The 24,876-nt window shown below is 46.9% G+C and overlaps 1 protein-coding gene and 1 long non-coding RNA gene across 6 annotated transcripts in view; one reads left to right on the top strand and one right to left on the bottom strand.

Annotated features, from left to right (window-relative positions):
• The window catches only part of ZNF710 (zinc finger protein 710), a 66,559-nt gene extending 50,618 nt beyond the window's left edge, over window positions 1-15,941 (bottom strand). The window contains exons 1-3 of one of the 5 annotated variants that reach the window (XM_087428945.1): window positions 14,337-15,093; window positions 13,760-13,848; window positions 12,011-12,193 (exon numbers count right to left, since the gene is read on the bottom strand). The gene's annotated coding sequence lies outside the window, so the exon portion shown is untranslated. Of the gene's footprint in view, window positions 1-12,010; window positions 12,194-13,759; window positions 13,849-14,336; window positions 15,094-15,832 lie in introns of those variants that run through there. The other 4 variants (XM_087428948.1, XM_087428946.1, XM_087428944.1 and 1 more) reach the window with 4 other exon arrangements.
• Window positions 15,942-16,554: 613 nt separating this feature from the next.
• On the top strand, window positions 16,555-21,659 carry LOC147917688 (uncharacterized). Its single transcript, XR_015551633.1, has 4 exons — window positions 16,555-16,634; window positions 16,755-17,329; window positions 18,884-20,176; window positions 21,040-21,659. It is a non-coding gene; the product is annotated as an uncharacterized LOC147917688 (long non-coding RNA).
• The last annotated feature ends 3,217 nt before the right edge of the window (window positions 21,660-24,876 follow it).

Below are 24,876 nucleotides of genomic sequence, written 5' to 3'. Positions count from 1 at the left end.
CAAGCGAAATCAGCCAGACAGAGAAAGACAAACACTGTATGATTTCACTCATATGTGGAAGATAAACTAACACATGGGCAGAGAGAACAGTTTGGTGGTTACCAGGGGGAAGGGCTTGCGGGCTGAGCACAAGAGGTGAAGGGACGCATTTATTTGGTGACTGACAAATAATAATGTACAACTGAAATTTCACAATGTTATAAACTATTATGACCTCAATAAAAAAAAAAGTTCAAGGGCACTTTTAGAGCATGAAACTACCCTGTACAATACTATAGTCATAGACACATGTCATTATACGTTTGTCCAAACCCACAGAACGTACAACACCAAGAGTGAACCTGAATGTAAACTATGGACATCAGGTGATAATGATGTATCAATACAGATTCATCAGTTGTAACAAATGTACCACTCTAGCGGGAGATATTGACAGCAGAGGAGACTATACACGTGTAGAAGCAGGGGGTACGTGGGAAATCTGGGTACCTCCCCCTCAGTTTTGCTGTGAACCTAAAACTGCTCTAAAAAATAAAGTCTTTTTTTTTAAAAAAAAGAACAAGACTTAGTATTCACCTAAAGGAATCAAAAGTACTGTACAATGTTTCTGGAGCTCAATTTGAGCATCTAAATCCAGAGTCTTTAAAATGTGCCCTTGGCCCAGTGATTCCCTTCTAGAAATGTATCCAAAGAAAAGAATCAAGGCTGTGGGCAAAAATACCCAATGATATTCACCACAGCATTCTTTGTAAGAGAGAAAAAGAGGCAACAACCTCAACGTAGGAGACTGCTTAAATATATCATGGTCCACCTGTTCAAAAGAATACTATGCAACCCTTTAAAGAAATTGGAGGAGAATGTTTAACACAATGGAAATTTTAATAACACATTGTTAAGTAAAAGCAAAAAAAAGAGAAAAAACTAACATGATGGTACATACAGTATGATCTCATTGTTTTTTTGTGTGTGTGTGAGGAGATCAGCCCTGTGCTAACATCTGCCAATCCTCCTCTTTTTGCTGAGGAAGGCTGGCCCTGAGCTAACATCCGTGCCCATCTTCCTCCACTTTATATGGGAGGCTGCCACAGCATGGCTTGCCAAGCGGTGCGTCGGTGCACACCTGGGATCCAAACCGGCGAACCCCAGGTGGCCACAGCCGAGCGCGCGCACTTAACTGCTTGCGCCACGGGCTGGCCCCTCATTTCTCTTTTTTTTTTGTGAGGAAGATCAGCCCTGAGCTAACATCCATGCCAATCCTCCTCTTTTTGCTGAGTAAGACCGGCTCTGAGCTAACATCTATTGCCAATCCTCCTCCTTTTTCTCCCCCCAAAGCCCCAGTAGGTAGTTGTATGTCATAGTTGCACATCCTTCTAGTTGCTGTATGTGGGACGCGGCCTCAGCATGGCCTGAGAACTGGTATGTCGGTGCGCGCCCGGGATCCGAACCCGGGCCGCCAGTAGTGGAGTGCGTGCACTTAACCGCTGAGCCACGGGGCCGGTCCTGGCCCCTCATTTTTTTAAATTAAAAAATATATGCTGGAAGGGTATATAATATACTCAAATATTAATAATTATAGGTGGTTTTTATTTTCTTCTTTTTGCTTGTTTATATTTCCTAAATTTTCTATGATAATCATAAATCTCTTTGTAACAAGAAAAAAAATCAATAAAAGCTATTTTCTGAAAAACAAAAGGAAGATATCCAAGAGACTGTTCATTCTTTGGACATTCAAATCTGAACTGATCTGAAATAAAACAAAACTAGACAAAGACATCTTAAAACCACCTAAGGATATTTTCAAGGACTAAGAGGTGGTTTCCAGTGAAGAGGAATTAAAATCCTCCGGAAGGCCCGAGTGAGTGCAGGAGGGTGAGAGCCACGGAGCCCGATCCCCCAGGACACCCCGGACCCAACTCGTCAGTCCAGGCCCTAGTCTAGGCCCTTTGAGGAACTGCCGCCTGGGGGGGGGGATGAGAGCAAGCAGAGGGGCAAAGGCGCGAAAGGCAAAACAAATGTTCCTTTTCCCCTCGATCAAGGAAACAACAACAGGGGCCGGCCTGGTGGCGCAAGTGGTTAAGTGTGCGTGTTCTGCTGCGGTAGCCCGAGGTTCGCCAGTTCGGATCCCAAGCGCACACCGACGCACGGCTTGGCAAGCCATGCTGTGGCGGCCTCCCATATAAAGTGGAGGAAGATGGACACAGATGTTAGCCCAGGGCCAGTCTTCCTCAGCAGAAAAAGAGGAGGATTGGCAGATGTTAGCACAGGGCTGATCTCACAAAAAAAAAAAAAAAAGGAAACGACAACGCCATCTCTTTAGACAGTGAATTCACAGGGGAAAAATAAAAGGCCAGCTCCTGAGCTGAGATTTGTTAATCTACCCAGCGACAGGGAATGAATTTTTACAACCAAGTTATAAAAGCTCCCAAACAGGGGTCTGGAAGAGAAATTCTGACACGCTCTGTAACCGAAGCAAGAGAACTTAGCTGATGTTACACAGAAGTTTTCCCAGATAATGAGCAAGAACACAAGAAGATAATGGAGTGGAAGGCTCCGGAGGACGTTAAGAGTACTTAGAGTGCACCACTTACGGAAGTTGGCCTCTGCGTGAGAGAGATGACCAAGAGCCCAGGGAGGAAAAATTCCACAGGGCATGGACTCAATTATTCAAGCGTCAGGAAAACCTGAAGAGCAATGGGAGATGTCTACATTTCTCCAGTCCTCTTTACAATCAAAGGCTTTAAAGTCTATCTCAAATATCAAAATGCATCCCTTGGGAAAGGTTTATTGGGTGCCTCCTACCCATTCGTGCATTCAGCAAATAGCTGAGTGCAAACTTGATATGGGCACAGCTCTGTGATGTTCAAGGCACTTCCACTTCCGCTGGCCAAACAAACAAAAATGGACAGGGTGGGTCATTAGGATGCATCCTTCATAAAGATGTTAACTAGCACAGTGACAGGGTGTTGGACACGCCAGCTCAGGTCCACGCATCCTGAAGACTTCCTACCCCCATGAGCATTCCTCAGCCCCAAAGGACCCTGCCTCTTTCTTAAGAAATGACTCCAACTTAGAAAATAAATATGACACTGCACACGAGGACAGGTGGTGCTGGATGATTTTGTATCTCTTAAAGACATCAAATTCTCTCCCTGGGTGAAGCTGTATCCTACAAATTACAGCCTCATATTATATATGGCCAACACCTTTAGCTTTGTGCTCCATACAGCATTGCTCTTCAGCAAAGACGAAGCAGACAATACCGTGCTTTGAAAACAGCACAAGTGTTTCTGTGAGACAAAAAACTACTCTCCTTCCCTTTAATTAAAGAGATGCCATCCAATTGCACCTCTCAATAGAAAGATAGAAACAAAAAGCTATTCTTCCAGATTCTTCCAAGTACCAAGTGCCTTTAGCCCTGAAAACTTCCCTGCCATTAAACAAAGTGAAGGCCCCAGAAAGAGCTCCCTTGGCACCTGGCAGTGGCTGGTATCTACCTGAGGCCAGCTCACAGACAGTAATAAAAGCTCCCTTGAAATAATGTTAAGGTTCAGACAATCTGATAAAAGCTGTGAATTTCAAAGGGGGGACTGCAAAGCGCATCCCTAATCCTCCTCACTGTGTCTGATGTGGCTGGCTGGGTTCTGGGCTGGCTCCGACACCTACTGCCTGAGTTTTGCCCCGTGGGCACTTGTGAGCCAGCAAGACAGCTGGAGGAGGCAGGATGGAACCTTACACTCACCCCCCCGGGAGGGGTGAGCCTAGGCCATGGTGTACAGCCATTGGTCCCTGACCAACGAGATGTCAGTTAAAACTAAAGGAAGGATGGGGCTGGCCCAGTGGCACAGCAGTTAAGTTCACACATTCTGCTTCAGTGGCCCGGGGTTCGCCGGTTCAGATCCTGGGCGTGGACTTATTCGCTGCTCATCGAGCTACTCTGAGGTGGCAACCCACATAGAAGAACTAGAAGGACCTACAACTAGGATATACAATGATGTACTGGGGCTTTGGGGAAAAAAAAGAAAAAGAGGAAGATTGGCAACAGATGTTAGCTCATGGACAATCTTCCTCAAAAAATAAATAAATAAAACAAAGGAAGGAAACGGGCTGGCCCAATGGCGTAGCAGTTAAGTTCAGGTGCTTGGCTTCGGCGGCCCAGGGTTGACAGTTTGGATCCCGGGCGTGGACCTTTGGGATCCCAGGCGTGGACCTATGGACCGCTCATCAAGCAATGCTGTGGTGGCGTCCCATATACAAAATAGGGGAGGATGGGGACAGATGTCAGCTCAGGGCTAATCCTCCTCAGCAAAAAGAGGAATATTGGCAACAGGTGTTGGCTCAGGGGCCACTCTTCCTCATACACACAGAAAATAAATAAATAAATAAAGGAATGAAACAAGAAAATACAAACCTACAGAAATGAGCCCAACGGTTCTGGAGCGAGAACTGGATTCAACACCAGCTTCCAAGGCTCTCTCCATGAACTTGGGGCAAGTCATTTCAGACTTCCAAGCTTCAGTTTCTTGGTCTATAAAAATGGTACCCTCGCTTGGGTTGCTGAGGAGAGTAACTAAAATAGCCCATGTGAAAACGCACAGCAGAGGTGAGAGCTTTCTTCCTTTCTTCCCTCCCTCCCTTCCACCCTAACCTCCTTCTTTAAAAATACTTTTTTAAATTAGGTAGTACATGCACAAGTATATACAAAATTCAAAATGTAGAAAAAGGTACACAATGAAAAGTGAGCCCTTGCTGTAGTAAACCCTAGGTATCCTTGCAGAACTACTGCATAGCGAGGCATGCTGTTCCTTACCTTGTCATTTAAGAAAATATCTCGGCAACCACATCCATACATAGGGAGCTTTCACATTCTCTTCTACAGCTTCACAGAATTGCACTGTGTGGTTGTAGGGTAATTTATTTACCACTTCTCTACTGATGGACATTAAAGTTGTTTCCTTTTTTTTTTTTTTTTTGCTTTTACGAGCAATGATGTGATGAACTATCTTGAAAAATGCATCATTTCACATGTATGCTCATATCTGTGAGAGGAATTCCCAGAAGTGGAGTGACTTGTGCACTTTTAATTTTAATAAGTACCATCAAAATCCTCTCTATATAGGTTGTATCGGTTTATACTTTATCAACAATTACGAGAGTATCTGTTCCCACTGTCACTTCTCCATAGTAGAGCTGACTTGCATTTCTCTTATTACTAGGGGGCTGACCATGTTCTTATGTGGTTAAGAACCAGTTATATTTCCTTTTCTGTGAACCATCCACATTCTTAGCCCATTTTAAAAATTGGGTCGATGGTCTTTTTCTTATTGATTTGTAGGGGCTTTTTAGATATTAAGAAAATAAGCTCTACCTCTGATATATGTTGCAAAAATGTTTTCCCAGTTTTGATAAGTAAGACACTTGTTTGACTTTGTTTTACGTTGATTTTGCCACAGAGAAATTTTCTACTTGTGTAGGGTCAAATATATTAATCTTTTCTTCTATGGCTTCTGAGTTTTAAGTAAATTTTAGGAAGTATTTTTCCTGAGTTCACTTTTTCTATTTACCATCTTTAACCCATCTGAAATTTATTTTGTTATAATGTGTTTATTTTTTAGACAGCCATCAAGTTGTCTCAAGTCACAAATTTTAAAATGCCATCTTTATTTCATATTAATTTACCTTTGAGTCCTGTCTTTCTTTTCTTCCAGCTCATGCCGTTACCTCAGAATCATGCTCTTTCCATGGCCCTCCTGTCCCTTCATTCTATTTGTGAGACAAGAGTTGATCCACATTATCCTGACTGACAGTTACGTTGAATCTCAGTATCTTAGGGAAAGTAGAGATCTCAGAAGCATCCCTTCATTTTACAACCAAGGACACCGAGATCCAAAGAGGTGAACTAGACTTGTCCAAGATGATGCGCCAGGTTAGGGCTTGTGATTTTTTTTTTATTACTATTCAAGAAGAGAAGTACTGATTTTGTCATAAATTCTGTCCAATCAATAGTATCTATTAAGCAACTACTCTGCCCAACAGTGAGCCAGGCACTGGGGCTCCAGAAATAAATGACACAGCTCTGAGCTTTCAAGAAGCTCAGAGTCCAGTGTGGGGTCTGAACACACACATTGTCAGACTAAGAGGTTAGGTGAGAGTGGCCAATGAATGTGGAAGAATCCATTAATTCTGCAAGGGATGGTATGGGGAAGGGTCAGAAGATGCATAGTTTTTAATTGGACCTGATATGGAATGGACTTTGTCCAAATATGGAGAGAAAGCATTTGGCAATAAGAGAACAATGGGACAAAGTGTGGTGTCTAGTGGTATAGAGTCAGGAAGGAAGTAATATGGCTTAGTGTTAGCTGTGGGCGGAGTTTTAAAAAAACAGCTCCTCTGAGAATCTGTGGTCATTGGCCCTCATGGGTTTGGGCTCTGGTCCTCAAAACTGCAAGCTAAGAATTATAAATAAATGGACCCATCTGTAGGGCCTTAAAGTGTCTGGCAGAAGGCAACACATATCCTCTCTGGAAGAATATACTCTCATCCCATACCTCAAAGAATTCTCACAGATAGAATTCTAATGAAAATAAGCTCACAATCAAAAATCATGAAACACATAAAGAAATAAGCCCTCATGAGTGGAAGTCAGCAGAAGCATTAAATAACAGAACTACACCTGCAAATACTTCAGATACTGGAATTACTGGATACAAAATACAAAATAAGTATGTTTAATATGATTAAGAAAATAAAATGGGGATTTAAAAACACAAGTAAGGAGTAAGAGATTATTAAAAGATAAGATCATGCATATCTGAAAAAGGATAAAATAGAAACACAGGAATAAAAAATATAATAATCCAGATTAAAAACTTAAAAGACAAGAACCAAAGAGAATAACTGCAATGGATTAAAACACATCAAATATACTAAAATCTGTGAGTTAATATTGATATTAAAAATACCTCAGTGGAAGGGCTAAATAGAAAACTAGAAATAAACGAAGAGAAAATTAATGAGCTGGAAGACAAATAAGAAATTACCCAGAAAATGCTACAAAAAACCCAAAAGATTGAAAAGATTGAAAATAAAAAAGAAGTTAAGAGATGTAAAGGATAGAATAAGAGCTAACATACATCTAATTGGAGTTCCCAAGGAAAGTCTAGAAAAAGATAATGATAGAGAGACAATATTCAAAAAGATAAAGGCTGAAGATTTTCTAGAACTGATAAAAGTCACCAATCTTTGGTTTCAGTAAGCCCAATGAATCCTTAGCCAAATAAAATAAAATCCACTCCTAAATATATTATGGTGAACTGCAAAACACACACACACACACACACACACACACACTATAGTGAACTGCAAAACACACACACACACGTGCGTGCACATACCACCACCACCGCCACCATCACCACTGACAACAAAACAAAAACCAGAGAGAAGAAATTACCCAAAAAGAACAATAATTGGCTACCAACTTCTCAACATCAACAACGAAAGCCAGAAGACAGTGGAATACCACCTTTAAATACTAAGAAAAAATAACTATCAAACTAATGTTTTATACCCAGCAAAACAATCTTTTAACAATAAGGATGAAATAAAATTTCAGCCAAACAGGAACTGAAAGTTTCTGATTAAAAGACCTTCACCATATGATGTTCTGATCCCGGAAAGAAGGCCTGAGATTCAAGGAGAAATATGAGTCAACAAAATGGTAAATAGGTGGAAAATCAAAGCAAAGGTTAACGAAGCATATAGAACATTAAAAATAATGCTCAATTTGTGGTATTAAAGAGTGAAACAAGATGGAGCTAACCCACTGTATGACAACTGAATGTGAGCAGGGACAACAGTGACTTTACCTAAAGCATCTCAAGGTCCTTGCATTGTTTGGAAAAAGATATAGACATCAACTAACTTTAAATCTTATGCAGTCTGCATGTGTTAAAAAAATAGAAATAGACTGTATAAGTTCCAAAGCAGTAAAGAGAAAAAGCAAAGGAAAGGAAAGGAAAATAAAAAAACCTTTCAATTAATTTAAAAGAGAGAATGAACAGAGAAGAATCAGAAAAAGAAACAGAAAGCCCAAAATAAGATGGTAGAAAGAAATCCATATATATCCCAAACCATAACTCATGTACCCCCACTCTAGGCTGTTTACAGAAGACAGGAGGACAGGGACATAGCCAAGAGTCCTCGCCATGCCTAGACACGGAAGGGAAGCAAGCAGCAGAGAACCGTGGCTGAGGGACCGAAGCATACCAGAAAATGGGGAGTGGCAGAAAAAGCAGGATCAGAGAGGGAGGAGGGAGACCCAGAACCCACTGGGGGCAAGACTCTCCATGACAGTACCTGCTACGGAGAAGGCAGGTAAATAGAGGTGCCACAAAACATGCCACCAGGTGTGATTAGGAGGTGGCCAGGGACTTCTGGGAGGGCAGGTTGGAGTAGGTGGTGAAATACTCTGCTGTTTTGGAGCTGGAGAGGAGCGGGGAGAGAGGAAGTAGGGACAGAGAAGGTGGACTCTTCTTTGTGGACTCTTCACCCTAGGGTGAAGAGAGGTACTGCAGGATGGGGGTTGGGGAGAGGTGGGGCCCAAGGAGAGGGTGACAGGTGTGTCTGGAGCTGCAGTAGGGAACTGGGGCAGAGGAGGAGGCCCAGTCCACAGTCCTAGGGAGGCAGCCAGGGCAGGGCACGGGAACGAGGGGAGGGGCTGAAGGTGGGCACGTGGCCTAGGTGGGTAGGCATAGGGCAGGGGTGGGCAGGGCTACTTCAAGGAGGGCTGTGCAGTGGGGGGACAGGAAGAGCTCAGAATTTCAGAGGTGTTCTGGTTCCGGGTAATGGCAAGTCCACAGGGGTCTGTAGCTAGTGGATGGATGGGAGGTGAGGCTGTGGGCCTGAGGGGCCCAGGATTGGACATCATGGGGTGGGGCTAACCAACCAGCTCCGCCAGCCTCCAAAGGGTACCTGATGCTTACTGAGAGCCCAGCTTGGACGTGGTCCTTACGAGGACATTCTGATGTGGTGCATAAACAACTACTCATGTTTGGCTATTGTTTTTTACCAACCACATGCAGGACAGCCTTGCCCGTCTGGAAGCCCATTCCACCGCTGCCCCACTGGGAATGGGATGGGGTCAGGGATGGCATTCAGGCACCACTCAGAAGACAAACCATACATAACCAAGAGTCATCACAGAAGTTATAGTTTCCCATGGAAATGTGGAGGGTGGACATTCCTGCATTCCCTATAGTGACCGTTCTTACCTGATTTTGATTCCCTGTTTATTACACACCGGGGGAAGGGAAAGAAGAAAGGGAAGCCAGTTGGGCCACAATGTGATCCCTTATTCTCAGCTTCTGGCTGCACTGAAAATCCTCCTGTTTCCAACAGTTCTCTCAGTATGCCCGAAATATGCACACAATAGAGCATATTTACTTAATATCAGAAACTCCTTTATGATGATGGTTGTAGAAGAGAGAATCAAAACTCTCCTACAGGTCAACTCACTTCTAATAGTCTTTTTACTCCATTTATAAATACATAGATTATAAAGATAATACATACTGATAAAAATTCAAATAGCACAGAAATGAATAAAAGAGAAGACAAAAGGCCTCTGTACTTGGGGTGAGGCACTAGGGTTGGGGGAAGGGTCAGGTCTGCGAGCTACACACATTAATTAGTAGGTAATAAAAACCAGTCATTTTACCTTTTGAAGCTGCTGACTCCACATACATTTGGCCCTGCGCTGGCCTCTAACATCCCTTAATCCCTCCTTTCAGAATCTACCCCAATTTCCTGCTACCACCTCACCCCCCTTATTTGACAGTGCAATTCTTCAAGCACCTTCTATCTGATTCTAGAATTTTTAATTTAGCTTGCAGTACTGCAGTGGGCTTATTTTGTAATTCTTTTCTCTGCAAACAAGCATGAGTTGGGCCCAATAGTGATACAGGCTCTCATGGGCTAGCCGGGCAACCTGATGCTATTCGTAACATGTTTCCTTGGGAAAAATCCTTTCTGTTTTCTGCCTGAACAATTGGGAGATGCTCACTTGTAAAGTGGGGGCGTTGGTAATCTCAGTTTCTGTTCTACCAAAAAAAGCCCCCCACAGTTCCATCTGCCCTGTTACTAGGGTAGGCTTTGTGAGCAGGGACTCTGGGGCCTGACTGCCTGGGTGCCAATCCTGGTTCTGAAACTTACTAGGTGTGTGACTTCTGAAAAGTTATTCAACCTAAACAAGCTAATAAATGGAAAGTGCTGAGAATAGTGCCTGGCGCAGAGTAAGTGCTATATAATAAAAGAGCTGGGTGAGACTAGTCAAGAAAGGCATTTGCGAGCTAGCCCTGATGGCCTAGTGGTTAAAGTTCGCCATGCTCCCCTTTGGCGGCCCAGGTTTGGTTCCCGGGCATGGAACCACACCACTCGTCTGTCAGTAGCCATGCTGTGGCAGCAGCTCACATAGAAGAACCAGAAGAATTCACAACTATACACAACTATGTACTGGGGCTTTGGCGGGGGTGGGGGGGGAGAAAAAAGGAGGAAGACTAGCAACAGATGTTAGCTTACGGCAAATCTTCCCCGGCAAAAAAAAAAAAAGAAAGGCATTTGCCCCTAGTTCTGGGAGGACGCAGACCCTGGTGAGGCTGGTGAAAGCTATGGGTCCTCTCCCCAGAAAAGTGCACAGACACGTAACCCTCTACACAGGTGCAGGTGCAACTGCAGCCCACCCACAGACTGCAGGGGTCAGGGACCCCTGGTTTCAGCCCTATGGTCCTCCCTACAGCGATGTGAGGATCTGGGGGATGAAATGCTGCGGCAGTTCTTCAAGTATTATGTTCACATGCACAGAACTGTCGCTCAGGTTCCTCCTTTCCTCGTTCTAGGTTCCGCTTTTTGGCAGAAATGTTACACCTTTCTTCCTGAAAGCCCTTTTGATTCCTGCCAGTTTTTCTCACACTTCACATCAAATCTTGTGCAACAAAACTCCACATGCTTTTTTTGAACTATTCTGATCCCTCCCCAAAGCTCTGGCGGTCTGGCCCCTCTTCGCCGTTTACTGAAGTCAGACCAGAGCATGGACTAGTGTCTGCTGGCCCCACCAAAGACATCGCAGAGGACAATGCTGTGTCCTCACCCTTGATACGCTTGAAGACAGCACAAACCAACAGAAGCCGAAGCTCAGAGAAGCCAGAGGAACTTGTGAGACGATCTAATGCCCTCGTTACCCAGAGAGGTGACTTGCCCGAGTCACCCAACACACTCACAGCAAAGCCAAGAAACTCCCAGTTCAGCACTTGGATTCCATCAGCATTTCTCAGACCTTACCCTGCATGGGAATCTTGTTAAAATGCAGATTCAGCAGGTCTGGGATGGACCCGAGTTTCTGCATTTCTGACTAGCTCCCAGGTGATGCTGCTGCTCGTGCACAAACCACATACAGAGTAGCAGGGGTTGACATCAAGGTGAATGGACTGTCCCACCCTGGCTAAAGCTTCTTCACCCACCCTTCACATGGCTGTTTAAATGCCCTTTCTTCAGGAAAGCCTCCCTTCCCCTGTCCTCTCTGATTATCAGCTCCCATGGCCTCTGTACTTCTTCCTTTGAAGCATTCATAACAACTGTAATTAAAGAGTATTTGTGTAATTATTAATTTAATGTCTGTCTCCCAGGGAGACTGGATGCTCCACCAGGATGGGACCAGCGCACTGTCAATAAAAGGGTAGTTGTTGTGGTCTGGAATAGCCTGGACCAGCATCCTGGAGTAGGAAGGTGAGGTTTACATTTGTGGAAAACAGCTTCTGGAGGCCTCCAAGGCCAACAGTGACATTTCTGGCTTTAAAATTCCTACCAGTTTCAAATACGTGCCAACTAAAACTTAAGTTGAAAAGCAATCTCAAAAAAAAAATCTCCTAAATCTTTATCAAGTGCAGAATAATCCTGATCTGGTACTAGCCACTCTGCTTGGGGAATAGTTAGGTCCCCCAAATCAGCATTCCCTTACAGTCTTCAGGCACTGTGAGGCCCTGGCAAAGGAAGCAGAGGGCACGCTCCCTGACCCGCCTCACTCTGCTGCAGACCAACAATTTCTTCTCCAGGTTTTCTGCTGCCATCCTTTTGAGGAACTCCAAAGCTCTGAATGCGCAGCTCCTTGGTGTGGGCAGAGACGTCTGACCTCATCGTCATTCTAGGGAGGCAAAGTTTGAAGTCAGTTTGCCTGGGTTCAGATACCAGCTCTGTGCCCTTGGATGAGTTCCTCAACTCCTCCGTGCTCCAGTTTCCCAATCTGCCACATGGGAATAAGTGCAGTAGCTAGCACCTGCGAGGACGAAGGGAGATGATAGACACAAAGCACTTACCCTAGCCTGGCCCAAGATATAGGATTATTATTCTTCTCCCCATATCCAGTCCAATTCAAGACCTCTCTATTGTTTTGCACACAAGTCTCCACCCAGAGCTCCACCCCATTCGGATTTTCTCTTCTCAGCCCCTCCTGCCTTACCTGTCTGGCACTTGTCTGAAGCAATGACTCACTGCAAAACTCTGCAGCTCCCATCAATCACCTCCCTGTCCTGCCTCTGTGTATCACTCATGGGTTCCTTCTAGGAGGAAAATCTTTTTCCTAACGTCCAGTACATTTTTTCAACAAGTCTTTATTCAGGGCCCACTATGTGCCAGGCCCTGTTCTAGGCCCAGAGGCTTAGCAATGAACCAAGAAGGACATCCACCCTCAGGACCTAACGTTCTAGTGGGAGATCTGATCTACAAAGAGAGATCAGTTCAGGTCTCCGGCCCTTCCTTACATCCCCACCCCCCTCCCTGGACCAATCCTAAATAAATCACAAACAAGTACAAAGCATGAAGAAAGTATTCCAGATCAAAAAGTGCTGTGTGACTCGGGAACATCCTGATCACTAAATGGCTGCCCTGCTGAACTGGTGGACTATGAAGAAGTACGTGTTAAAGCAGCCAGAAGCACCTGGTTCCCCCAGGAGTCATGCCGGCCCACCAAGTCCTCCAGAACAGTATGTGTAACACACCTGGAAAACAAGGCACTCAATTTACCTGTCTCATGCAAGTAGCATAAGCCCATGGTTTCATGTTCTCATAGCCATGTTCTCTGGATGGAGCCTGATTCGGATTCCCCAGCAGGAAGGGAGGAAGCAGTGGCCTTGTTAAGAGCACTGAGAATGGACTCTGAAAGCTCACATTGGAGTGCTGGCTCTGCTACTTGCCGTGGGATCTCAGGCATGGAGCTTCTCTCATGCCTCAGTTTCTTTTAGATAACCTCTAAGGTCCTCTTCCAGCTTTGAAGTCTGAGGACTGGGATCAACCACCATTAACATGAGACTCAGCTGATTCACAGATTCCTTAACTCAACAACATGAACCCCTGCCCTGGGATATGAGGGTGAGCAAGCCAGATGAGGAGCATCCTCTGAGATGCACCCAACTCCTCCTTTATATATTTACTACCTTCTAACTTCACATTTGAGCTTTCCAAGCACAACTCTGATAGAAATATCTCTGGGCCACAAGGCAAACCTAAAATAGAAGGCATGCAAAATCTCTGGTGGTCCCATTAGCCTCCCTTCCTCCAACTTGAAAACCATTCCAGACCTTGTCTGTCTTCTCGTCTCCAGCCAGCGAGCCTAAAATAAGTCCCCCCCTGTAGAAATGCCTGTTTGGAATGGAAGTGACCCAAGTACAGAACAAATGGTCTGCTGGCCACACACCACAGGACAGGAACTCACCCAGGAATCTGCTCTGAGAAGAGGGAGCCTCTGCCCCCACTTCAACTCACTACATCTCCCTCCATGGGCACGCAGGCAACCAGGGAAGCCTGGAGGAAAGAAAATGTGACCCAAATGTCCAATTCCCCCTACCCAAGAGAAAGCAGCTCTCCCCACACTGCCCTCATGCAGGAAAGCCGAGTCCTGCAGGTTATTGGAGCACTAATGCCGTTGGAACTATAGGTGATCAATCAGAGGTCCTGTTCCAAGACCCGCAGGTGCTGGGCAAAGGGTGACACGTGGCCCAAAGGCCAGCTGACAAAACCACCAGCAAAGCTCTAGAAAATAACATTTGCTTTAAAACAAACAAGAAAGGGACAGCCATACTAAGTCTCAAAAATGAAAACCAGACAGACCCATGGCTTTGATCACAAACACTAAAGAACACATTTTCTAATGTCTAATGACAATTAGGGGTGGCTTTCTTCCTCTCCTCCACCCTGCTCAGCAGGTCCTTTGAAAGCCCATAGTGAAGGCGCCACAGGGATGCAGGCCCCGGGCCCTCTCCTTGGCAGAAATGAACTTTGTTTTTACTTACATGTGTACAAAGGCAGGACTGAAAGAGCAGCTTCAAAGTTGGCTGGGTGACCCCCAAGGGTGCAAAGTCCCTCTCCACACACCTGTGGGGGAATTTTGTGAATTTCCCAGGCGCCCACGGGAACTGGTTATGTCCCCTCTAGGTCTACGCCGCCTGGGAGTTTCCATTTTGCACAGAAATAAAGGCGCTCCGGGGCCCTTAGCAGTTCGGGCAGCTCACGGGTGGGCCACAAGGACGGGCCCTCACTGGACCGCTCAGACCGAGAAGGATGAGCACCTCGCAGTGCCCCTGTGAAAATGCGCCCAGGCTACGGTTGTGCCTGGTTCGAACCATCGCAGAGCTTAGAAATACATTAATGACCGTTTCAGGTTAGTTAAAACCCACGCAAGCACCTCCCTGGCCTCTTAAATCTTTCCAAACTACAGCTCAGACTGGAAGGAAGCAGCAGTTGCAGCGACCATAAAAGTCATCTTAAAAGGCAAGTTGGAAAAAAAGCCGATACGCACTAGTTGGCAAGTCCGCGGTTAGGGGGGCGGTGGCACAAGGGCCGGATCTGTGGGATCTGCGCGCCCGCAGGGGCTGCCCCGTCGGTCCCCGGGTTCCCGCGCCCACCTGGCAGCCTCAGGGCCCCTAATCTGCCGCCGACGATCACACCCCACAGCTCTGTCCAATTAGGAAAATGATCGCGAGGAGATGGAGAGAGTGGGCGACAAGGAAGGGGAACTGAGACCAGGGAGGCTAAAGACAGGCCGTGGGGACCCCGCCAGGCGGCGAGCGCCTTCAACAGGTCCCTGGCCCGTGGCGCCCCGACGCCAGGCAGGCGGGGGCCTCGCGACGCCCTGCGCGTGGCAGCCGGCTGCCCTCGAGGGCGTCCCGACAGCCCTCCGGCCGGCGGGGACGCGCCGCAGCCCCACCCGCCCGGAGAATAAAGTTTGTGGGCAGCGGCAGGGGCGGGGCGGCGCGGCGCGGGGGTGAAACTTTGAGTCCCGGGCCGGCGCGGGGGGAGCGCGCCGGGCGCCGGGACACCCACGTGCGGGCCCGCGAGACGCCGCCGCCTCCCGGGCCTCCGCTCCGCCGCCGCCGCGCTTTCCTTTCATTTTTGCTTCTCTCCCTGTCTCTCTCCCTCTCTTCCTCCCTCTCTCCCTCTCCCTCTCATTCGCGCGCTCTCCTCGCTCTCGCCCTCTTTCGCTCGCTCCCTCCCTCCCTCCCCTCCCCCCCTCTTCCTCCCCTTCCCCGACCCCCCCCCAGACGCCATCTCTCCCTCTTTCCCCGGCTTTCCCTCTCTCCCTCCAGCTCTCCGGCATGAGGGAATGTGGAAGTGAAAGGGAAAGACGACATGTTTGCAGCGCGGCGCGGGCCTGCGTGCCGCCGTCCCCAGGGAGAGGCGGGGGCGGGTCGGCCGCCGCCGCAGCGACCCACCCCCGCGCCCCCGCGCCCCCGCCGGCGCGCCGCCCGGGGCTGCGGGGCCGGGGGCCGCGGGCCGGCGGGACACTCACCCTGCGTCCGGGCGCGGCTCCTGCGCTGGGGCCCTCGGCGGGGCCGGGCCGGGGGCTCCTGGCTGCCCACCGCCCGGGCTGCTGCTGCGCGCCTGCCGCCCGCCCGCCCGCCTCCACGCGCGCCCGCCGCCTGCTCCTGCCGCCCTCCCTCCGGCTCCTCTCTTTCTCTCTCTCTCTCTTCCCCTCTCTCTCCCTCCCTCTCTCTCTCTCTCTTGCTCGCTCGCTCGCTCGCTCTCTCTCCCTCCCTGGAAGAAGGGAATGAGGCAGGGCTGACGTGAAGGGATGCAAAACAGCTCCTCCTAACCCAGCTCGCAGAGGAAGAGAGAGACAGAAAAGCAGCCCTTTTATCTCTCTTTTGTTTTCTCACTTCCTTCCACCCCCCCAACACCCCCTCCTGTCAGCCCAAGTTTTCTTTTCTCTTTCTACCGCAGAGAGGATTTTTCTTCCTTTCTTTCTCTTTCTTTCGGTTCAACTCTCCCACTCAAATTGAAAGCCTGCAGGGTTTTCTCTCTCCTTTTTTTCCCTTCCTCCTTCCTCCTTTTTTATTTTTCTAAAAGGGTTTTGTTTGCTGTGGGAGTTTCGTTTGAAAATCAAGTCACGCCTTTTTTCCTCCTTTTCTTTCTTTCTCTTTTTTTTTTTCTCCTCTCAGCAGAAAAGGGGAACAAAGATTAACTGAAGCGGGGGGAAGGGGGAGCGTCAGAAGCTCGCATGGAAATGGGGGGCCCGGCACAAAGGGGACCCGGGAACTTGGCCCCCCCCCGTGGGAAGCCTGGGGCGTCCTCCCGAAAGGAGTGTCAGCGAGGTGGGGGCCGCGGCTGGGTGCGGGTTCCTTCCGAAGTGCGGGTGGGGGCCGCGGCGGGCGCCCCTCCCCAGCCAGAGGTGGAGGCTGGGTGTGTTCCTCACTTGTGTATTTTTCAAGTAGGCAGATGGGCTTGGAGCAAACATCCCCGCAGAGCACTGAACTGTAAAAGAGCCTTTAACCAGCTGTTTGCAGAGCCCTGGACGGCAGACTCGAGGGAGCGGCGCGGGCTCTGAGCGCCAGGGCCCGGCTGGGGAAGGGGCTCGGCGGAGCCTTTGGGATCGGGCCTCGGGGGCGCTCCAGTCCCGGGGCCTGGGCCTCGGCCCCGGCCCCAGGCTCACTGCTGGGGGGCGCCGAGGCGTGGCCGCTCTCCGCGTGGGGGTCAGGCCCCTGGCGCCTCCCTGCAGGGTCGCGGGGCTGGGCACAGCCTTGCCTCCCTCCAGCTCCCGGGCAGGTGGGACCCTTGGCCTCCATCCTCCAGAACGCCCGCCACTCCGAGCCGCTTCTCGACTCCGACGCTGGGCCGGTCCGGAGTCCTCGGACAGAACCGGGCAGAGCCGCCACGAAGGGTCAATTATTCATGTGGCGCCCGGGCGTGCTCCCAAGACCTGCTCTGCCCTTAGCTTCTCCGCAGAAGTGGGGAGAAGACAGGGGAAAAGTTCCCAGAGCAAAGTTGGCCCCATTTCTCTTTTTCTCAAGTGAGTATTGAGCACCTGCTGGATGCCTGGCCCTTGGGCTGTGGCTGCTGCCAGGGGGTGGGGAGAAACGTGGGGCCTTTGTGGGCCCCGAGAGTTTCCGCAGGAAACAATGCCAGAGGAGGCTACAGCTCAGGACCAGGTCATCGAGAGGAAGGAAGGCCTGGAGCCTCTCCCCTCCCTCCTCTCTTCCTTCCCCTTCTCTTCCTTCCTCCCGGCTGCATCTCCTTGGCTCCACCCCTTCTCATCAATTCCTCCCACACTTCCCTGCTCTCCCCGGCTTTTCACTGGAGGGTCCCTTCTCCCAGCGAGGAGCAGATGCTGCGCCCCATTGTCTCTTCCCCTGTGACTGCAGCCTCCCGGGGACAGGACCTGCCACTCTTCACCCCTCCCCCCAGCCCGGCGGCCTGGGCCTTTGGAGACTGGAGCCCCAAGGCCACTGCCCCTCACCCCCCCCAAACCAGCTCCTAGTGCTGTGAGCAATGACTCCAGTCACTCAGAACATGATTTGTTTCTGACTGGGAGTGAGAAAACCGTAGCCTGGGACTTTGCTTTAGCAAGGAAGACACCATGGTTTTAGCATCCGCGCACTGAGCCCCAGATGACCTGCCCGCTGCCTCCTCTTAAGGATATACAGGAAGCCACATTTCTGTCATTTTATATCCTCCCACTTAGTGCACCTAAGCTGTATCCTCCAAACAAAGAAAAACAAGGCTCTGATAGTCAAGCATTCACTTAACAAATGCTTACTGAGTACCTGCTCTGTGCCAGCTACCGTGCTGAGGGCTAAGGATGCAACCATCAGCATACATGGTCCTCGCTGAGGCTTTGCAGACTGGCAGACAGGCAGCCACGATGCCATGTGATACATGCAAGGATGAACCAAGGAAGCACCTAAGAGGGTACCTGGATTAGGGTAGTCAGGGATGGCTTCCTGGAGAAGGTTACATCTAGATGAGTAGGTCCATGCCAGGCAAATGCCTGGGAAGGTACAGCCTGTCCAAAGGCCCCAGGGCAAGAGAGCACATTCTTACAGATTCTTGGAACTACCACAAGTATTTGCTGTAGTGTGGAGTACAAGTAGGGGAGTGGGGAGTGAGGACAGTCTCAGGGCACAAGTGGGGGAGGGGAGGGTGGGGAGTAGGTCAGGGCATGAGTCGGGGAGGGGGTGGGTATCAGGGAGATGTTCAAATGGTAGCCTCTCCTGCTTGCAAACCCCATGAACTTGAGTGAATGAGACCCTCAGTGACTAACTTAGACTCAGTTTCCTCACTTATAAACGGAGTGAGAAGACCTGTGGACTGCAGAGACAGGGCCCAGTCTTTCTTGCTGCATATCCTTGGGCAAGTTGACCTAGATTTTCTCATCTGTAACGTGGCGATGAAAACACCAGAGTCACAGGGTTGTTGAGGCTTAAGCGAGACCATGCCCAGCACAGTGTCTGGTGCATAAGTGCCAATACATAGTAGCTTTGCTTTGTTATTATTATAAATCAGAGAGTAACGGGGAGGTGCCCTTACTCCCTGGAAATAAGATTATGTTCTGGGTTGAAACCAGAATGACTCACCATGCCAGAAACGCAACGAGCTGGCCGTGGAAGAAGCGTTCTGTCTAAGATGCCCTGTGTCCCAACCGGTGGCTGGGCTTGGGGTTCACCTACGCCTGATCAAGATGGCCAGGGTGTCTCAGGAGCGTGACTGGAATATGAAGACTGTGGTTACGAAGGCCTGGCCTGATCAGCAGAGTTGTAGTCTGCCTGAAGAACAAATAGGAATCAGAAGAGAGTGGGCCTCATACAATCCAGGAGGGCCCCTAGGAAGAAGCACCTGGCTATGTTGCTTGGTGGAGAGAAGTAGACAGAAGTTCACACTGTGGAGGAGAGAGAGGGAGAAAGGTATTAACTGACTCCTCCAGAGCCAGAATTAAATCTTTCAAAACCTCTTAGTCCTTTGCTTGGGTTCCTCATTCTCTAAGCAACCTGCAGATGAACTTGGCACCAGTAAAAAAAGCCCCCTGGATCCAGGCAGACACCAGCGTTCCAGTTCGTGCATTGTAAACATTTCGCATTTCTATTATTTCTTTATGACACAAGTTCATTGTGGAAGAATTTGAAAATGAGCTAAGGAAAACTGAAAAAGAACCCCCCGTGGAGACATTATATTTTGGTGTATATCCTTGGACATTTTATAGCTACATATCTACATGTAAATGCACATAATAATAAAACTATATAAATACTGTTAAACAAATGAATGACTTTACATGTAAATATGTTATTTTGACAAAGTTAACAAAATGGCATAACACTATACTTACTGAATTGCAACCACTTTTGCCCATAATATGTCACAAATATCTTTCCCTGTCTATAAACATTCACATTATCATTCTTAACAAATGATATTATTCCATGGTATGTGTGTATCTTAATTTGTTTAAACAAATTGTTGACCCTGGGGGATGTTTCCAGTTTTTCACTTTTATGGACCTGCTGTGATAAGCATACTTGTTCAGTTACCTTAGTGCCAGGTAGATGTCATATTCTGACCATTTTACATATGAGGAGACTGAGTCACAGAAAAGTTTAAAAACTTCCCAAGGTCACAGCTATGGAGTGACTGAGCCAGAATTTGCAGCTCATGTTTCCAGGTGGGAGTTCCTTTCAGCATCTCTGTTTTCTTCTTTTCTTTAGAGCGACTGTCCCCTGCACCCACCTCTCCGTTATCTTTTTCTCTAACAGATTGCCTCCTTGTGAGAGCCTGTCGGGGCAGGTGACCCACTTGCTTCTCTGACACCATTTTACCTTCGGTAATGTCCACCTCCTGGGGTTGTTGGAAGGAATGAAAGCAGGTAATATATGGCATGTAATGCATGATACTGTATGTCATAAATTGCGAAGCCTGTGTGAATGTTAGGAGGTACCAGCAAGGGCCTAAACTCATGGTCAGACACCACTGTTTAGCCTGACCTGCCCAAACCCAGGGAGGAAAAAAGTTTCTAGATTCACTAGAGAGAAAGAAACCAGTTGTTCTGATGCAGAAGCAGGAGATGGAGGTCTCCTCTGGGCATTTTGGAAGCCCTGCTGTTTTCTCCTAGAGCTGAAATGGGAAGGGAGGTCTGTTATTATAAGGTTTATTAATCCTCATGATTTCCCTAAAGGAGGATGCATTCATGCCACAGACCTTCCAGAATGTTCATTTCCATTTCTGGAAATCTTGTAAACTCAGAAAAGGGATGAAACACAGCTCTTCAGTGTTTCAGTTGACATATTCATCAGAGTAACTGGAAATTAGCAGGTGATTATTAAAATCTTTTTCTTTCATTGGCAGAACCAAACAAACATTTTGAAAAATATCAGTGGCTTGGCAATATCGAATATTCAATTTGTAGTATTAAACCTCCCACCTGGAATCCAGCCAGTGGAAGGTGTAGGACCTCAGGGTTGAACTAAAAGGGGCTGCAGAAAGCAGAGGTGGACCTAGAGCTCCTGAAAGGATGGGCTCGGAGATGGCAGGGGGACCCAGAACTGGCAGAGAGTCGCTGAGAACTAAGTTAATGAGTCTCACAGAAGATGTGTTGGGTAGCAACTCAAAATTTTTAGAAGTATGGTAACAATTTAGGAATACTCAGAGTTTGTGGGGAAAACCGAAAGAAAGCAAAATCTGCACGGATCCATGGGGTGAACATCTGACATTTGCGAATTATTTTTCCAGGAGTAATGAATGACAGGGTGCATCAAATAACCCACCTCCTCTGACCCGCCTTGTGACCAAGGGTGCATATTTACATGGCTTTATTCCCATCACGGCTTGGACCAATAAGTTAACTGGCCTTATTTGCATAAATATAAGAATAAACCAAAAGAAAAATGAGCCATCAACCATAATCAGGAGACTGCCAGCTTCACCAAACAGTTACAAACAAATAAATGCATAAAAGCCACAATGATGACACATATTGCTATGAGACTGCTAATTGATACTAAACCTGGAAGGTAATTTGACGTTTGTCAAGAGAAGTTTAAAGGTTTATACCCTTCGATTCAGTAACTTTAGTTCTAGAAATCTGAGAGAGAATCAGCGGTGTGGACAAAGATATGTGTTAAGGATGTTTATCAAAGTATCATTTATGTTGGCAAAAATTACAAACAAAAAAAAGGGGGCGGAAGGAAGGAAGGAAATAACCCAAGTATTCAACAATGAGGAAATGTTTAAAGAAGTTACGGCATGCACGTTTGATGTAATACTATATGACTATTAAAAACCACATTTTTGAAGAATATTTAATGACCTGGAAATTGTTTGTAATATACTGAGATACAAAACTGCATATGCATCAGAAATATATTTTTGTATAATTTTGTACACACGTATATATTTATCCCAAAAATACGTATAAAATACTTGGAAAGAAATACAAACAAGTTAAAGAGTTATTGCTGTTTGTTGGAATTACAGGTGATTTTTATTTTTTTCTGTGTCTCTTAGTATATTCACCAAATTTCTGTAATGATTATATTATTTTTAGACAATAACATATATTTAGAGATCAAGACCTAGGCTTCTCATTCACTCCACAGTCAGTGGTGCAAAGACCCAGGCCAGGCCTTCAAGGAGCTCCCAGTCCAGGACTAACAGCCAGGCAAACAGGAAGTTAAGCTCCAGAGTGCGGTTATTTCTCCTCCCCTGGAAGTGTTCAGAGACCTAGAAGGAAAGAGGAACCTAGCATTTGGTTGCTGATGGTTTGGGCTCTGGGCTGAATAGACTATCTGTTGTGAAAGTGTATTGTGCAAAAAAGAGAATGGGGCTTTTTGTGAAGGGAGATAAGGAGGGTGTGGGGTGGGAACCAGGAGGATGGGGGAGGAGGAGGCCGGCCTGGAAGCGGTGGGTGGACTGCGGGCAGGACTGCTCTGAAGGTCCCTCCACCTTGTCCTCCCCTGGGTCACAGTGTCCAGGGCCAGCCAGTACCTGGTGCTGCATTTGTAACGGGGGCTCGATAAACGTCTGTTGTCCATAAGCATAGATGAATGAATGAGTGTGTAACATCAGGGATCACTCTCATGAATTTCCTTTAAGGCATTAATTATACATGTCTGAAAAAGAAAGACTCCATTGAGAAGCCATGATGATGAGCAAGACAGGAGGGGAATTTATAGTCCTCTCCACCAAGGCAGCAAGGTGTGTGTGTGTCTGTCTGCTTTAGTGTCAGGAAGGACCTGGGGTTGAGTTTGAATGTGGTACTAACTGGAGTCTGAGGAACTCTTGGCTCTGGCGACTTGCCAGCTGCTTGACCTTGGCCAGACTCAGTCTCTGAATGCTATGCTGCCCAGAGAATGGGCTTAGGGCCACCTGTGTTTGCCAAGGAGATCAAATGAGATAATGCATGTAGGATAATGTGTAGATAGGAAAGCACTCTGCACATGGAACAAGCTATCGATATTAGTATTATTACTTGTAAACTCCCAGGCCTCACCTGCTGGGCAGGGGCAGGGACAGGGTGCCAGAGGGTGAGGACTTTGCTGTGTTGAATCTTCAGACGAGAATTCTTGTTTTGATCCCCCTCTTTGCCTTTATTCTTCACTTCATCAACAAACATTTATTGAGAACCCACAATGTGCCGGCCACCCTCAAGGGTCTCCCAGGCAACCAAGGGTGACAGATGTCAGACCAGCAATGACTTATACAGGAACAGAAGAGGGGTACCCAGGTCTTCCCTTTGGGAAGCTTTCTTAGAAAAGCGGATGTTTAAACTGAGTCTTGAAAGAAAAGTGGGAACGTGCTCAGCAGAGCAAGGGGAACAGAGCGCTGAGCAGGGGAACAGACTGGAGGAAGTTACTTAAGCTTTCTGAGCCTCAGCCTCCTGCGCTGGAGACTCCTGCGTCACCGCTGAGTGAGACAGTGCACACAAAGTGCCTGCCACAGTGCCTGGCCCTCAGCTGGTGCTGAAAAAAGCCAGTTCTTTGTCCCCTCTGTATCAAAATCACTTCCTCTTTAAAGCCTACTTCCCATTCGCATTTTGCTCTTTTCTCCAGTTCCTGGAGACACGTTAACTGTTGGCTTGGGCCGTGAGTTACTCAGCCTATTTTCCAGGATCTGCAAAATAATTTTAAAAATGGATCATATTTTCCGCCATAAAGAAAATCCCAATAAATTAGAAATACAGATATCATATGGACCACATTCTTTGTTCACAATAAGCTGAAACTAGAAATTAATGTTAGAAATCGACTATTTAAAATTCTCCAAAATATCTTTTGGAGGATAAAGGAGGAAACCAAGAATAAAGTGTTAATTTAGAAAATAACACAGAGAAGAACTGCGCCTATGAAAACCAACAGCAAACATGCAAACCTTTACTCAAAAATTTATTTAGCTTTTAAAATGATTTTAGGGCCGGCCCCGTGGCTTAGAGGTTAAGTGCGCGCAATCCGATGCTGGCGGCCCGGGGTTCGGATCCCTGGCGCGCACCGACGCACCGTTTCTCCGGCCATGCTGAGGCCACGTCCCACGTACAGCAACTAGAAGGATGTGCAGCTATGACATACAACTATCTACTGGGGCTTTGGGGGAAAAAATAAATAAATAAATAAAATTATAAAATGATTTTATTATTAAACCCAGAAAAACTTAAACAAAATATTCATTAAATAATTTAGAAATATTAAAAAAAAACAAAACCCTAATAAAGATGAGGAAGGAAGGAATCAAGAAAAAAGTAGAGAAGAATAAATTAGAAAATAGAAGAACAGTCGAATTAATACATGTGTCCTTGAGCTGGTTCTTTTTGTAAAAACAAAGTCTAAATAATACAACAGACAAACGTAATGAAGGGGAAAAAACCCCAGAAACAAACACAACCTAAGATGAAATGGTGGAAATGACAAGAGAAATAGACTTTAAAAATATAAAAGGATATTACGTGCAATTCAAAAACTTCAATGAAATAGATAATTTCCTGGAAAAAAAAAATAGAGAAGTTTCTCTGTTAGAATCAGAAGTAGAAAATCTAAACTACCTCCTTCAGTTTCTGCTCGGACACACTGTGGACAGAGCCTGCCCTGCCCAGCTCTCCGCAGTGCTCTTTGACCCCACTCTCTTTCTTTCTCTGCAACAGCATACAGTACCATCTGATGCGACATATGCCTCATTGCTTACTTGTTTCTCTTCTTCTCTCCCCACTAGAGCATGACTTTCCTCAGAAGAGACAACTTTGTTTTATTTTTTAATTAAACTTTTTATTTTGAGATAATTTTTTTTTTTAATTAAACGTTTTGAGATAATTGTCAGAAAACTGTTTTGCTCTCTGCTGTATCCCTGCTGCACAGAACTGGGCCTGGCGCATAGCAGGCACTTGAAATAAATACGCGTTTACTGAAGAAATGAGTTGAAGAAGAATTTAAGAAAGATATCAAGCATACCGTCCTCAAACGTTCCAAGTCCAGATGGTTTTACTGGGGAGGAGGCGGGTGTCTTCTAAAGTTTTGAGGCATGGGTAACCCCATGTTATATAAATTAATCCAGAATATAGCCTTTTCTGTACTGAAGAAAACT

The sequence above is a fragment of the Ceratotherium simum genome, chromosome 3, assembly GCF_057802395.1.
Source record: "Ceratotherium simum simum isolate JZ-2026a chromosome 3, ASM5780239v1, whole genome shotgun sequence".
Taxonomy (NCBI): Eukaryota; Metazoa; Chordata; class Mammalia; order Perissodactyla; family Rhinocerotidae; genus Ceratotherium; species Ceratotherium simum.
This window is presented reverse-complemented; position numbering and strand designations above follow the sequence as displayed.